Below are 14,874 nucleotides of genomic sequence, written 5' to 3' on the forward strand. Positions count from 1 at the left end.
GCTCACTAGGAAGAGGAATGGATGGGGTAAGATGTATTCAGAAATGAGGATAATATTAAAACAAAGTATTTCAATGAATTTTTTAAATTAAAGAGAAAATTGAAGGATTTCAAAAATAAGCATTCAAGAAGCAGTTGGAAATTCTAAATGTCACTGGGTTTGCAATGACCAGCTGGGTATGAGTTCCAGACCAGTATGAAACTAAGAGATTAGGAGTCAGAGTGACATTTTTTGTGAAGGTCTACAGCTTGTCTCCACCTTCTTGGACTATTTGCATGGACTTTGCCTGGAGAGAGAAACACCTCATTGAGTCATTCCATTCCTTGTGGTTGACAGTGGGGAGAATAAAGGAACATAGGCTGTTGGGCTGAGCTGGTCACAGAGAGATGATGTCTCCAGCAGAGAGTGATACTTTCAGCATGGACGCTACATCAATAGCCATCAGTTACTCTATCTGCTGTGAACAAAACCAGCCTGAGCTAAGAGCAGACCTGCAACTAAAAGTAAAGCTGTTTATTTAACTGGACTATAAGAGTTAGTACTACCAGAGCGAGTCAGGTCTGATGCAGAAGTAGGCTGTGGGGACCTTGTTTTATAGTTTTTGAGAGCAGAAACTGTTGATGAGATGAAGGGAAGACAAACTTTCCCTTCTACAGTCTTTTTTAGCCCTAGTTGGATTGAGCCCCCTGACCTGAGAAATGTAGTCACAGACACTTAACTTCTATGATTAGTCCTTTGACTACTTAGGATAAAGAGAAAGTTCATTGGGACAGGGTAGTGGATCAAAGGGGGAGACTAGTGAAGCTGTTTTTTGTTTTTGTTCTTTACACTGTTGCTATTTGGCAATTATTTACTTCACTGTCTTTTAGTAAATCACATGGACGCTAAAAAGTTTATTGTCCAAGTCTTGTAAAGGAAACTAGTTGACAAGACCAGATTTCCCAAATATGGAACTTGAGTGCAGAGATAAGGAATTGTTAATTTTAGTAATTCCAGAGCATTCTTTTAAATCATACGCTTAACTACATATTAAACCCAGGGCTATAGTGCCACATGAAGAACCCTAGAGAATTTGGGGCAGTGAGAGGGGAAGTATTCTAAGACTTGGTAGGCTAAGCATCCTTATGATCTAGGTGTACAGGGAGTCTTGTGCTCTTTGGCAACACCAGTGCATGCACACTGATACTGAATGTTCTCTGATGTAGTTATTTGGCTGGGAATCTGAGAGTAGCATCACCTGATGACTGAAATATATATTGCACTTGCTAGGTGGTTCACTGATGACCTCCTTCTCTGCAGGTTGCTAAAAGGAGGAGGAGGGTTATAGGTTTTATAATACCACCAAGTGTACACCTAGTTCATACTTTCTATCAAATAAATTGATATTTAATTACATTGTGTCAGAGCCTAGTCAGAGGGCAAAGGGAAGTGAGGGCTTAAGTTGAATGGCAACTGACCCATAGAGGACAGCTGGGTGCTAGTTCACTGTGATCCGCTTTGAGCAATTAAGGACATCTGGGATTAGTACTAAAGCCAAGGAAGAAACAAGTTTTTTCCATCTGCTATTGCTGGCAAGATGTCTGGATGAAGGCATGAGAAATAGATGTAAAACTATGAGAAATGAGAAGCAGAGAACGTATTCAAATATGACAGTCCTAACCAACTTAACCAAAACTTCATACTGGGAGGTGAGCAATGTGCCAGTGGGGCAATTGAAGAACCATAGGCACTCTGGCTCAAGAACATGGAAAAACTAAACAGAGTCATTAAAGGCACGACACTAGTAGGACAAGTTGTTGAATGACAAGGTCAAGCTGTTTGAGAGTTTTCTTGGTACAATCCTGCCTGTCCCACAATCTATTTTATTTTTATTAATTTGATTTATTTTTACACTTCAATGATTTTCCATTAGTCTTTTCCTATAAGAAACTTCTACAATAACTAGAAAAAAAACTTTTTAAAGAGCTTTGATCTGCAGAAGATATGTATAATAAAGTCAGTCATTCAATCGACAAGCATTATTAAGCACTTGCTTTATTACAAGTACTGTTCTAGACATCTGAGATACAAAGATAAAAATAAAACAGATCCTGTCCTCAAGGAGCTCGCATTCTACTGGGAAAGATAACCCATATACAAATAATTATATGTGTGTATATATGTATATATATATGTATATGTATATATGTATGTATATTATATTATATGTAATATGCACATACTCATGCACACACAAATATATATACATATACGCACATATACACATATACTATAAATAAAATATATATACACATACACACATATTATATAAATATATACACACATATATACACACAATAAATATAATACATATACACACAGACACACAATAAATATAATATATATACACATACACATACAATAAATATAATCTATATAGACATATGTAATATATACACATTATATGTAATATATAAACACACTATAAATATAATATATACACATATATACACATACACATAATATAACATTGTGTGTATGTGTGTGTATATGTACATATATATATATATATATATATATACACACAAATGCATAATAAATATAAGCTGGGGGAGAGAGCAGGAGGCCTCATACAGAACATCTGAACTGAGCGTTGAAAGAAACGAGGTGCTCCAAGAGGCAAGTGAGAGGAAGGGGTGATTTCAGACGCAGGGACAAATGGAAAGTTAGTTTGGACCCATCTTGTGAAGGGCTTGAAATGTTAAACAGAGAAGCTTCTAAGTGATCCAGAGGTAATAGGGAGCCAATAAATTGTATTGATCAGGTCAATGACATGGTCAGACCTGTGTTTTAGGAATATCACTTTGCAGAAATGTACATGATGGATGGTACATGATGGATACAGAGGAAGGGGACTTAGGAGGATATCGTAGTCGTCTAGGAAAGAAATGATGAAGAGATCAACCATTTTGGTGCCAAATGAGTAGAGAGAAGAGGATGGATGCAAAATATGTGTGGGGTTAGAATTCACACTTGGCAATTGGTAGAATATGTGGGGCAAAGAAGAGTGAAGAGCCTGAAGCATTCCTTACCTGTGGTTTATCACTTCTCTACTGAGACGAAAGAAATATATTTCATTAAAACAATCCATATTTATTGAACCCTACTATACACCAAGGCAGCTAGGTGGCTCAGTGGATAGAGTGCTAGCCATGAAGTCAAGCAGACCTGAAATAAAAACTGACCTCAGAGTCTTTCTAGCTGTCTGACTCTAGGCAAGTCACTTAACCATCTTTTGCCTTAATCCTCTGGAGAAGGAAATGACAAACCATTGCGATATCTTTGCCAAGAAAACCCATATACGATCATGAAAAGTTGGACGTGATTGAACGACTAGACGATGACAACAGTAACAACAATGTGCCAAGCAATATATTTGGCTCTGGGGATATGAATACAAAATATAAGAAAAATCTTTATTCACAAGGAACTGAAATTCTAATGGGGAGGCAACTATGCATGTATGTATATACACACATATGTCTATGTATATCTCCATATTGTGCATGTGTGTCTAAGTGTATGTAGTGAATAATCAGAAACATATACAAAGAAATTAAATACAAAGCAGTTTGGGAGGGTGGATACCAACAGACAGGGAGAAAGACTTCATAGAGAAGATGGTGGAGACATTGTTTCATTCTTTGTACTCGTTCGTCCAGTATCTTGCCCAGTGCTTGCATGTATATTAAGCACTTAAATATTTTTATAGCTAGGAATATATTTCTTTCTTTGCTTTTGATCTAGTTTTGATTGTTCTCTATTGTAGTTTTCACTTTTATTATCAGTCTTTGAGCATTTAACCTTTTGTTCTTGCTCTTGACTTTATTTGGATACCAATTATTGAGGATCTTGGGAGCAAGGGGAGAATTTTCCACTCCTTATGTAGTTCCTGTTGGATTTTTTTTTTTTTGGTCCCTAGAATGAGTTTTCTAAATTTCTCTTTGTGACACAAAAATACATTTCATTTATAGCAATTATCTGTTTAACAGGCTTTAATAGGAATTAGACATTAGATAACTTCATCAGATAGTTGTTTGGACTAAGGACCTTGAGATGATAACAAAAGAAAAAAATAACATACTAATAATATATTTTGTCTTAGTTTGGGAAATTCTACCATTTTTTGTTGATTTCATGGTTTGATGTGATATCTCATAGCCCCTGACTTTGCACCAAAGAGTTGTAACTCTTGCTCTCAGGGAGAGGCTTCCTAGCCATTGCTCCCTAATAGATGGTAGTAAAGAACGGCAGATGTCCCAGAAGAAGCTAAACAACTGCAACCCACACATGGTATCAAAGAACCACCTGACAGGCATGAGACCAAGAGAGACACCCAAAAAAGGGTGTAATTGGAATGGAGATGTGACATCCAGCTGAGAGAGGCAGAGAACAGTGTGATGATTTCACCAGAGAAGGTCACACTTGAGTTAACCTGGCCATCTGTGTACCCTAGTCACACATGTCCCTTTGCATGTGTCTTAAGTACATTTGCTCCTATCATGTAGGATCATCAAGTAGATGGTGTGGTAACCCACAGGAGATTGTACCCCATGTATCTATAAAGGTACCATTTCTTACCATTTTATGCTGTTTGATTAAACAATTTTTGCATTGTATGAGTGTCCTGTTTAACTGGCAAAAATAAACATATTATGCAGGTTCATGAATTATGGTTTTAGAAACTTCAAATATCAGATAGTTTTTCTAGGGGGTCCATGAGTGAGAGAAAATCCAATTGCCACACATTCCTATACTTTATTTGTTTGGCCATTCACGAGTCAATGGACCAATTAATTTTTAAACAGGTTTTTAATTAGCACAAAACAATCAACTTTTAACTGAAAAAAGTTCTATAAATATGTTGGAATACAATAAACATTTTCTGCCATTAACCTACCTAGGATATGTGCCAAATTGTGCATTCTATAATTTTATTGCATTCCTAATTCTAGAGACAGCATGATGTAGTGAAAATGGTTAGGAGACACATAGATTAGAATCCTTCCTCTGACACTTCCAAGTTCTGTGACTGAGGGCAAGGTCTCTAATCTTTAAATTAGGGATTCATTCTTCTCGTCTGTAAATGTAGATGATAATACCTTTAATATTTGCCTCACAGGATTATTGTACGGCTTAAATGAGATTATATATATACATATATGCATATATATATAAAAGCCTTAAATGTTTACATATTAACTATTACCACTATTATTATTTTGATAGAGTGTTTATATTAATGCTATCAAGTGCCACTTACAGGAGGCCATTTACTCCACAGTAATAATGCCCTATACGCTGATCTGAAACTTATCTGGAGGAAGGTAGGACTAGACTGTCATGGCCAGATATAAAAATGAGGTGTGCTTGGAAAATTCTGCCACAATTTATCCTTAACTTCTTGATAGAATTAGAAACTTTGTATTTTCCATTGTTTACTCAGTGTTAATTCCTTCATTCTTCTTCTTATATCCAGTCTTCTCCTAAACTCTAACCTGCTACACTAAATCAGAATTGGAAAAGTTCTGTTAGACATTTATGCCTCTTAATTTTACATTGCATCAAAATGTCACTTCAATGATGAGATCTTTTTTTAAAAAAGTCGAACGAAGTTGCAATTTTATCAGTATAGAGAATTCCTAGTAAGATCAGTACTTGACTTGAAATTTAGGGTTTTACCACTTTACTTGAGGTACTGATGGATTAAATGATATATCCATGGTCAGTATGTAGCCAGAGGCAAGACTTCAAGCAAGGTCTTCTTGAGGGGAAGCACAATTCTCTATCCACTTCCCTAGTACTACCTCTCATAATGCATAGATGGAAATGGGGAAGAAAAGGAAAGATACCCAAAAGGAATAGATTAAATATAAAACATATTTACATACATTTTCTTTTACTGATAGAGATTTGAAGGTGCATGCAGTGACTGTCCCATTTTCTGGTTGAAGTGGTGAAGATGAATCCTCATTGTGGATGAACAAAAGAGGAGCTCTGATGAAAGAGATGTTTCTCATCATGAAAGCAGATAGATAGTTATCCTTTATTTTTTTTAATTGTATAATGAACTTAATAACAAACATGTCTATAAGAAATGATGAGCAGGTAGATTTCAGAAAAACCTGGAAAAACTTACATGAACTGATGCTGAGTAAAGTGAGCAGAACCAGGAGAATATTGTACACACTAACAGCAGCATTGTGGGAGGATCAGCTTCCATAGACTTAGCTCTTCTCAATAATCAAGTGATCTAAGATAGGCTTGCACAACCTGAAACCTGCAAAAGGATTTCAGGCAGCCCCAAGAGTAATGTAGAGGATATAAAACAAGTCTGTACAATGTACTGTCTGTGGGATGCTTTGGCGGGCTACCAGTGGCTCATTGGCCATATATTGTGCAGGCCTGATCTAAGATAATTCCAAATGACTCATGATGGAAAATGCTATCCACATCCAGAGAAAGAGTTATGGAGTCTGAATGCAAATGGAAAGATACTATTTTCTCTCTCTCTCTTTTTTTTTGTCTTCTCTTTGTCATGGCTTTTACCTTTTGTTCTGATTCTTCTTTCACAACATGATTAATGTAGAAAATTTGTTTAATATGATTAACATGATATATAGCCTATGGAGAGGGGAGGGGAAACATTTGGAACTCAAAATCTTATAAAAATGAATGTTGCAAACTAAAAATAAATTTAAAAAATAACAAACATAGAAATTTGGATATACAAAAACAACAGAATGTGTATGAAGCCACAGATCTCTTTATCACAATATTATATATTTTAAGGTGTATGTCAAATTTGCCATGATAGTATTAACACTGTCTTACTTGATTGTGTTCCTCTCTCAACTTCTTTCTATATTCTTCCATGTTTTTAAATGTTTTGACACTTTTTTCCTTTTTTTCTTCACTATCATCACCTCCCCTTAATCAAAATCATATAAAATTTTTCCCCTGTAAAGAGTTGAGCATAAACAAATTAATACCTTGGCCATGTCTGAAAACACGTATTTCTTTTTCTATCTCTAGCCCATCACTTCTCTGTCAAGATGTAGGAGGCATGCCTTGCTATCAATCTTTGGAGTCATGATTGGTCATACTATTACAGAGTTTATAAATCTTTCAAAGTTGTTTTACTTTATGTTACTGTGGTAATGATATAAACTGTTCCCAAGGTACTTCTCAGTTCACTCTGAATCAGTTCATACAAGTCTCTTAAGGTTTCTCTGAATGTGTCTGCTTTTATCATTTATTATGGCCCAATAATTCATTATATTCTTGTCATAATTGTCATCCATTCCCCAAACGATGAGCACAATTTTTGTACTAATTTTTTCAACAACAACAACATATTGCTATAAATTTTATTTTGTGCATAGGAATGCTTTTCCCGCCTCTGTGTTTGCTCTCTCTGAGGGTGTATATTTAGTACTGGCATTACTGGGTCAAAGGGTATGCAGAGCTTATTGGCTTTTTTAATATATTTCCAAAGCATTTTCCAGAATGGATGAACCAATTCAGAGTTCATCCAACAGTGTATCAGTGTTACTGCACTATAACAGTGACTCCAACAATTGCTATTTTCCTTTTTTTTTTTTGTCATTTTGCAAATTGCTGGGTGTAATATAGAATGTCAAAGGTCTTTTAAGTAGTATTTCTCTTAATATTAGGAATTTGGAGTATTTTCTCATTTATTTGTTAGTAGCTTACATCTCTACTTTTAAATTTACTTGTTCATTACTTTTGACCATTTGTATAGTAGAATATGGCTGTGGTTCTTAGATGTTTGTGTCAATACCACATATATCTTTGATCTCAGCTCTATATGCAGATGTTCCAGCTAATCTTGAGATGCTAGGACAGCTATATTTCTTTCATCTCCCTCAGTTTAAATCTTACCTCAGATATTTGCCAGCTTTGTGACCCTGGGCAAGTCACTTAACCCTCTTTGCCTCAGTTTCATCTGTAATGAACTAGAGAAAGAAATGGCAAACCACTTCAGTATCTTTGACAAGAAAACCCCAAATAAGGTCATGATTGAATAACAAAAATTAGCAGTAATGATAGTAGTAGTAATGGGGAAATTTGAATGAAGAGAGGGTTGGGAAGAGGGAGATAATGTGTTCTCTAAATGTTCATTGAATTGTTCAATTAAGTTAGCTTGTAAAGAGCATCCTTATTTCCCCAAAAACTTGCTCCTTTAAGCTGTACTTCAGTCACAGCCTTCTAGGACTGCTCAGATGAGATCTATCTGCCAATCAGGTAGTTGAGGGACTGAGTTGGTGCATCTGATAAAAGGAGGTTAAGAAAGTATGAATAGGAATTGAAGCCAAAGAATCCAGACATGGAGGAGTCAGTCACAGCGGGAATCAGGGCATCAGCAATGCCAGTGGCTCAAGTTGCATGCTCAGAGTTCCATGGTCTTTGGGCCATCTTTATGCACAAGTGTTACATGTGTTCTCTGGCACCCCTAACCCTGCCACTACCATGTACCTAAGCTGGGGGTGGGGAGGGATGGAACACACACTTTTAGTTTCCATAGTTCTGACTGAACATAAACTTGTTTCTAACCTTTTAGAATGGCAAGGTAGAGAGAGAAGTGGGCCATGGTCTCACCATTCCTTACATATCCTCTTCATTTCTCTATTTCCCAAATGAGTTGGGGCTTAGCCTGCAACTTCAGTTGCAGGCAGTTTTCCCCTAGCAGGTTTTGGGAGCAGAAAAGCATGTTTACTGTGATCATCTTTCTTCTCAAAAAATTAATAAGGATAAACATTTAATGATCCCTTTTGTCTTTACCTTATAGTACTTTCAAATTGCACTTTCCTCTAGTCTGAATTCTCCTTTAGGACAAATAAAAACAATTAAGCAAACACAGAAGATACAGTTTCTGCATCTGATAGTGAATGCTCATTTTTGACCCAGGTACCCCCCACCTCTTTGCCATGGGGCTTTGGGAATGCTTCATTACGTCTTTTTTGGAACATCATTTTTTCTAAGTCATGAGTCTTGCCCTGATATAGAATTTGTCTTCTCAGCATGTCGTCTTCTTCAAGACCTTCCTTCATTCTGTATTTTGGCTTTCCTGCCTGGGTCTACTTTTGTCCTTCTTATGTCCTCTACCTTTAAACATCCACCCCCACATGTCAGGGAGTGACGTGGTGAAAGGAGTATTTTAGGAAGAGTAGTCTAGCATCGGTATGCATAAGAAACTGGAGAGGAGAGAGCAGCATGGTTTGATGAAAGCCATGGGGCAGCTAAGGCAGCCAGAAAGGAGTACATTAACTGACCAGAGGGAAGGCAGTTAGAAAAGAATTAAAAAGTGGAGAGCAATCACTTGGGGAGCTTTATCTAAGTAGATAGGAAAAAGACAACTGGAAAAGGAGAGACTTATTAAACAGACTCTAGGTAGAAGGGGGAGGATCAACTAAATGAACTGGAATTGAGCTTTCTTCAGGGAGAATTTTGACTTGAATCTGAGAAAGAAAGAGAATGTTATGATATCAGCTGAGATTTTTCACATCTGGCACCTTCTTAGGAGGGACAATTTGAGGCTCAGAACCTCAGTCTTAGAGTAAAATGCCAATAGCCCTACTCAAATCAGACTGGTATCATGCTCACACATTAGCAGCTGTAGGAAGCAAGGATAACAGCTGGAAGAAGTCTCACACACCTTTAGATACCAGTTAGCTACCCTCTACACATGGAAATAGCCAGGGTGCTATTTCCACCAGTATCCAGAAAAGTTCTGATGCTGGGGATCTGACACTCTTTCCCTCTCAATCCTCCTTCATCTAGCTTTTTGGAAAGAATTCTAGTAGAATGGAAAGTCTATGATACTATGAAGCTAGAACACTCAAGTTGGACCTTAAACCCCAAAGAATTTTGGGTCCAATTTTTAGACTTTGTTTGCTTTCCTCTCTAGCTTAAGGGAAATGTATTGAGTCTTTATGTCCTCAGCAGAAAGTGATAGTTTGTGTGTATCTGAGATTTAATGTGACAAAGAACTGGGGACTCAGACAGTCTGAACTGTTTAAATTGCAAGAGGATAGTAACAACTGATTTGAATTTGCCCTCAGATTAAGCCCTATTAGTTCTCCTGTGAAATAATGGCTCCAAAACTTTTCCCCTTTCCTTACTATTGGGAAAGATCACCTAGGAAAGAAGACAATATTCTCTCAGATCAAGGCTGATAGCCTGAGATCAAATCATGCTGCAACAATACTATTTAAGTAACTTCAGTGTAACTTACCAAAATGTACGGTTTGTATCCTGAGATCTCCTCTTTAGGGTGATTGAAGGGACGGTTATTAGATGGCACAATAAATAGAGTGCTGAACCTGGAGTCAGGAGGACCTGAGTTCAAATCCAGCCTCAGACACTTACTAGCTGTGTGACCATAGGCAATTTCTTACCCCAATTTGCCTCAGTTTCCTCATCTGTAAAATGAGTTAGAGAAGAAAATGCCAAACTACTCCAGTATCTTTGCCAAGAAAACCCCAAATGAGGTCATGAAGAATCAGACGTCTGAAAATGACTGAACAGAATTTGACTGAAGGTCTCATAGAGGAAGGGTACCAGGGAGAAGTGAAAGGATAAGCCTGTACTTCCAAAGGCAAAAATCTTTAGAAGAGACGCATCTGACTACCAGTGGCAGAATGGTATCCAGGGTTAGGGAACCTGCAGCCTCGAGGTCACATGTGACCTTCCAGGTCCTTGTGTACTGCCTTTTGACTGAGTCCTAGTTTTATAGAACAAATCTTTTTATTAAATAGATTTGTTCTGTGAAGTCTGGCTTCAGCCAAAAGGCGGCACCCAAGGACCTAAAGGGCCACCTTTGACCTTAAGACCCACAGTTTCCCCACCTCTTCGATAGATCACTTAGTTTGGGGATTGTCCAGGGTACTAAGAATACTTTGTTTTTCTGGGGTTTTGTATGCATCTTTTTCCTCAAATACGTTATTGGAAAATACTTTATATTTTAAAAATTCCTTAATTTTCCTTTAACTCTGTCCTCAGAAAAACCCTGTGACCTGAACAGAGCAAATGTTACTCTGTTTTGTGGGTTAGAAACTGAGGTGCAGAGAAGTTCCATGATCTGCTCAGTCATACAGCACGGTAAGTGTCTGAGCTGAGATTGTACACCATATCTCCTGAATCAAAGTATCTATTTGTTTTAATGTGCTACCTCATTTATAGACAAGAGTCCCTTTCAATTATGAAGTGTTGATCAGGATTTAAAAATTCAGTTCAGGTTAATTACCTTTCCAGATTGTCCAGGAGAAATATTTCTTCATGTTTAACACTGAGTCTTTTATAAATGAGACATTTTGACATAAACAAATAATTAAAACAAGCAGTTTGAGTGCTATTTGGCATTTATTTGGCAGTTAATGCAGCAGCATGGATCTTACCACTCTCACCCCATCCCTACCTCTAGCTCCCAGGTTAGGTCTAAGGAACTGCACTGTTTTATCGTACTGTAAGGCAAGTTTTGGCTCCAGATAGAAGACCCAGGAGGCATACATACATACACATATGTACACACACTCATATATACACATATATATGTACATATGTACATGTATGTGTATATATGTATATGTATGTACATATGGAAAGATCAGGAGAGCAAATATAAGAAAACAGCAAGATTCTTAGGCAATTATCTGTCCCAAGCGAGAAGCTTTTATGTACTTTCTATTGACTCAGGAACCAATCCCAGGTGCTCTTTCTGCCATATAGCAACTTACCATACCTGGCAGATGTGATACAAGGTTGCTATAATTCCTGAACTTGCCCCATCTGGCACATACTGACAGTTAGACCCTCTGGCTGGGTCTAAACAATCACCCAGACTGACCCATTATATGTCAACACAGAGCAATCAATTAATTGCCACAGGGTCTACCCGATTTGGTGTCTTAATGACCAGTCTGGATTGACCCTTCAGTGATGGATCGACTGTTCACTGATCTGCTGTTATCATGGCCAAAATGACTGATTCAACTGCAAAATGGTGGCTAGGTAGTTCTATGAAGACTTAGAAACAGTGTTTTCTTCATGCAAACTACTGAGAAAATATCTCTGTTCAATATTTAGAATACTTTTTTAAATTTGATAGCTGGAAAACAAAGACCCTTTTGGGAAATATGCTTTGTATTTTTTAGCAGACAAACCACTACTATTCTCATCTCCATGTATCATACTAGAGGAAAAATCTATTTTCTGGACAGATTGATACTTCCTTTACGTAGTAGCATTTGGTGGCATACTGATGAGTTTCATTTTTGAGTGGGGCCAGTAATTCCTTGAAATATCAGTTAATCATTGTTTGGAGTTCAAGTTCTAGTACTGAGGCTATGCCATTTACAATATGACAGCCCCTGCATAAGAAATGGCTGACCATGTAGCAACTAGTGCAAGAAGAAAGCACAGCTGGCAGTTGTGTGGATGAGCAAACACATTGAGCAGGGACATTTTTCAAGCACTGGTCGGGGAGAAGAAAGAAAAATATGCAGAGCATTTCTTTGGCACCATTTTCTTTTTCTCTCTTTGGGAGCCAAGGCCATTGCTGTTGTCACTGTCTTCAACATGCCACAGATGTGGTGACTGTGGCAGCCTGTAATAAAGGGTTCCTTCTGACATTCATTTGGGCATATCATAAACCAAATCTCATCTTCCAACCTTAACAATAACTAATAAAAGCCTGATATAACATAGATAGAGTACTTCAACATGTGCAAAATACTTTACATGTTACCCTATCTGATCCTTACTGCAACCCTATAAATGGGTGCTATTATTATCTCCATTTTACAGATGAGGAAACTGAGGTTGAGAAATGTTAACTGTCCAAGGTCATACATCAAGTGAGTGTATATCAGAATTTGAACTCCAGGTCTAATACTCTTTGCTTGGTGCCAATGAAATGTCTCTCAAAAAGGTAAGTTATAAGTTGGGTGTCAATGTTCTATTTGAATTATGTGCATGGACAAATATCTCTTTGAATTCCTTCTATTTGAGATGCACAGTTAAAGGTAAAACTGAGAAAATTCCAACAAAGCCAATTCCACGTTTCTCTGATTTTATGTGGAGCAGGATGATTTTGACAAGTAAAAAAAAAGAAGGGGTCAGAGAAAGATCAAATAGCGTTGCATAGAAAATCTAAGAGATGCAAGGCAGAAAATCTGTGATCCCCTGTATTACCTTAGCTTACCTTCCAATTCTGGAAACTTGGATCCCTTATTGTGTAATAGATTCATGTCCTAGACCTAGAAAAAATAGTTTACCACATATGTCCCTCTTTCCCCAACTGATATTGGCTCAGCAGGGTAGCATGAAATGGCTGGCAGGGTTATAAACTTTTTCCTTTTGAGCCCCATTTTCCAAAGTAAAGCTCTCAGAAGTCTGGCTCCCAGAAGCTTGGCAGCCCTCCCTTTGGGAATAGAGGACAAGGTAAAATTTTGATGTAAGTGTAATTGGCCATTAAAATTCTCATCTCCTTCTCTGTGCCCCTTTCCTATTTCTGGTAGTCTTAAAAATTTCTATTAATGCCTTTTATTTTTATGTCACAATAATTTTCCTAGCCCTGTCCCTCTCCCCACATTGCTGCTTCAGTTGAGCCTACCTTTTTAACAAATAAAAATCTATTAAGAAAAACCTACCATTTTTCCAGATACCATATGTATAGTCCCACCTTGATGCCCTTTCTCCAGCATTCCCAGGTACCAATTGTTAATCCCTTAGTATAAAAAAATTTCTTTGTGCAAGCTTCCTCTCTCCCTCCAACCTGTAGTCTTCTCCATCCTTTCCAAAAGTCATCTTCATCTCAAAGCATTTTAAAATACATTGACATTTTAGTTAGAATTTAGGAGAAATTTAAATTTAATATGATTAGTAAATCACACCATGATTGAAATGATAGTTTCTACATTAATCTCCTATAGATATTATCAATTTAAAAGATGATATTTGTTAGCAAAAATAAATTGATAGAGTTTCAGACACAGTGGGATGAATGCATCTTTGTGTGTCAGTTTATAGTGCTTCCCGGTACCCCCTACCAGGGGGTCAGCTTCCTACACTACTTACAACCCTGAGAGCATTGAGAAAAGGAGTTTTTGTAGTCATCTAGGCCTGTCTCCTGCTTGAAGTAAGAACTGCTCTCTTTCCTTTGTCCATTCACCATCACTAGTAGAGTTCTCTCCATGGTGAATGCTGCATGACCACCCACAACAGTCCTTGAACTCCCTACTATGTGCAACTAGCCAATCCCAGGCATGGTCCTGTGAAGACTGTCAACATCCTCTAGGAGCCAAGCTACCCCTGGGCATGTGAGAAGGAGAAGTAGTTTCCCAGGTAGATTCCATCGGCAGGTATGGGGAAGAGATGGGAGAGGGCTTCCATTTATTCTTTTTATACCACCCACCCACTTATCTTCTATGTACGCCTTCTTCATTCCATGCCATGTAAGTGAAACAGAGAATCGATTAAAAATAGTTTGAATCTATGTAACACGTTTCATGTGAGAATCTTGAAGAATTTTACAAGTACAGTAAATTCTATGTTATCAGTAATTCTTTTAACTGGCATTCTGACACATTGACAGTTTGATGATGACTGATGTTCATAATGACGACCCTAAAGGCCCTGTAAGATCATGATGCCCTTTCTCAAAAATAATGCAGGTGAAATGGCATTCCATATAGTTTTATTATTAAGTATATTTAATTAATTCTCAAAAATGTTGTGAATCTACTATTAACCAGGAAATTTGACTCATCAGAAGGAACCCTTCTTTCCCAACGAGTTTACTATATAACCAAG

The 14,874-nt window shown here is 37.4% G+C and overlaps 1 long non-coding RNA gene across 1 annotated transcript in view; it reads left to right on the plus strand.

Annotated features, from left to right (window-relative positions):
• Positions 1–13,067, plus strand: part of LOC140501573 (uncharacterized) — a 34,750-nt gene extending 21,683 nt beyond the window's left edge. Inside the window, exons 2-3 of the long non-coding RNA XR_011966241.1 lie at positions 11,065–11,163; positions 12,868–13,067. This is a non-coding gene — a long non-coding RNA (uncharacterized lncRNA). The remainder of the gene's footprint in view (positions 1–11,064; positions 11,164–12,867) is intronic.
• The last annotated feature ends 1,807 nt before the right edge of the window (positions 13,068–14,874 follow it).

Source organism: Notamacropus eugenii, chromosome 4 (assembly GCF_028372415.1).
Source record: "Notamacropus eugenii isolate mMacEug1 chromosome 4, mMacEug1.pri_v2, whole genome shotgun sequence".
In the NCBI taxonomy this organism is placed as follows: domain Eukaryota; kingdom Metazoa; phylum Chordata; class Mammalia; order Diprotodontia; family Macropodidae; genus Notamacropus; species Notamacropus eugenii.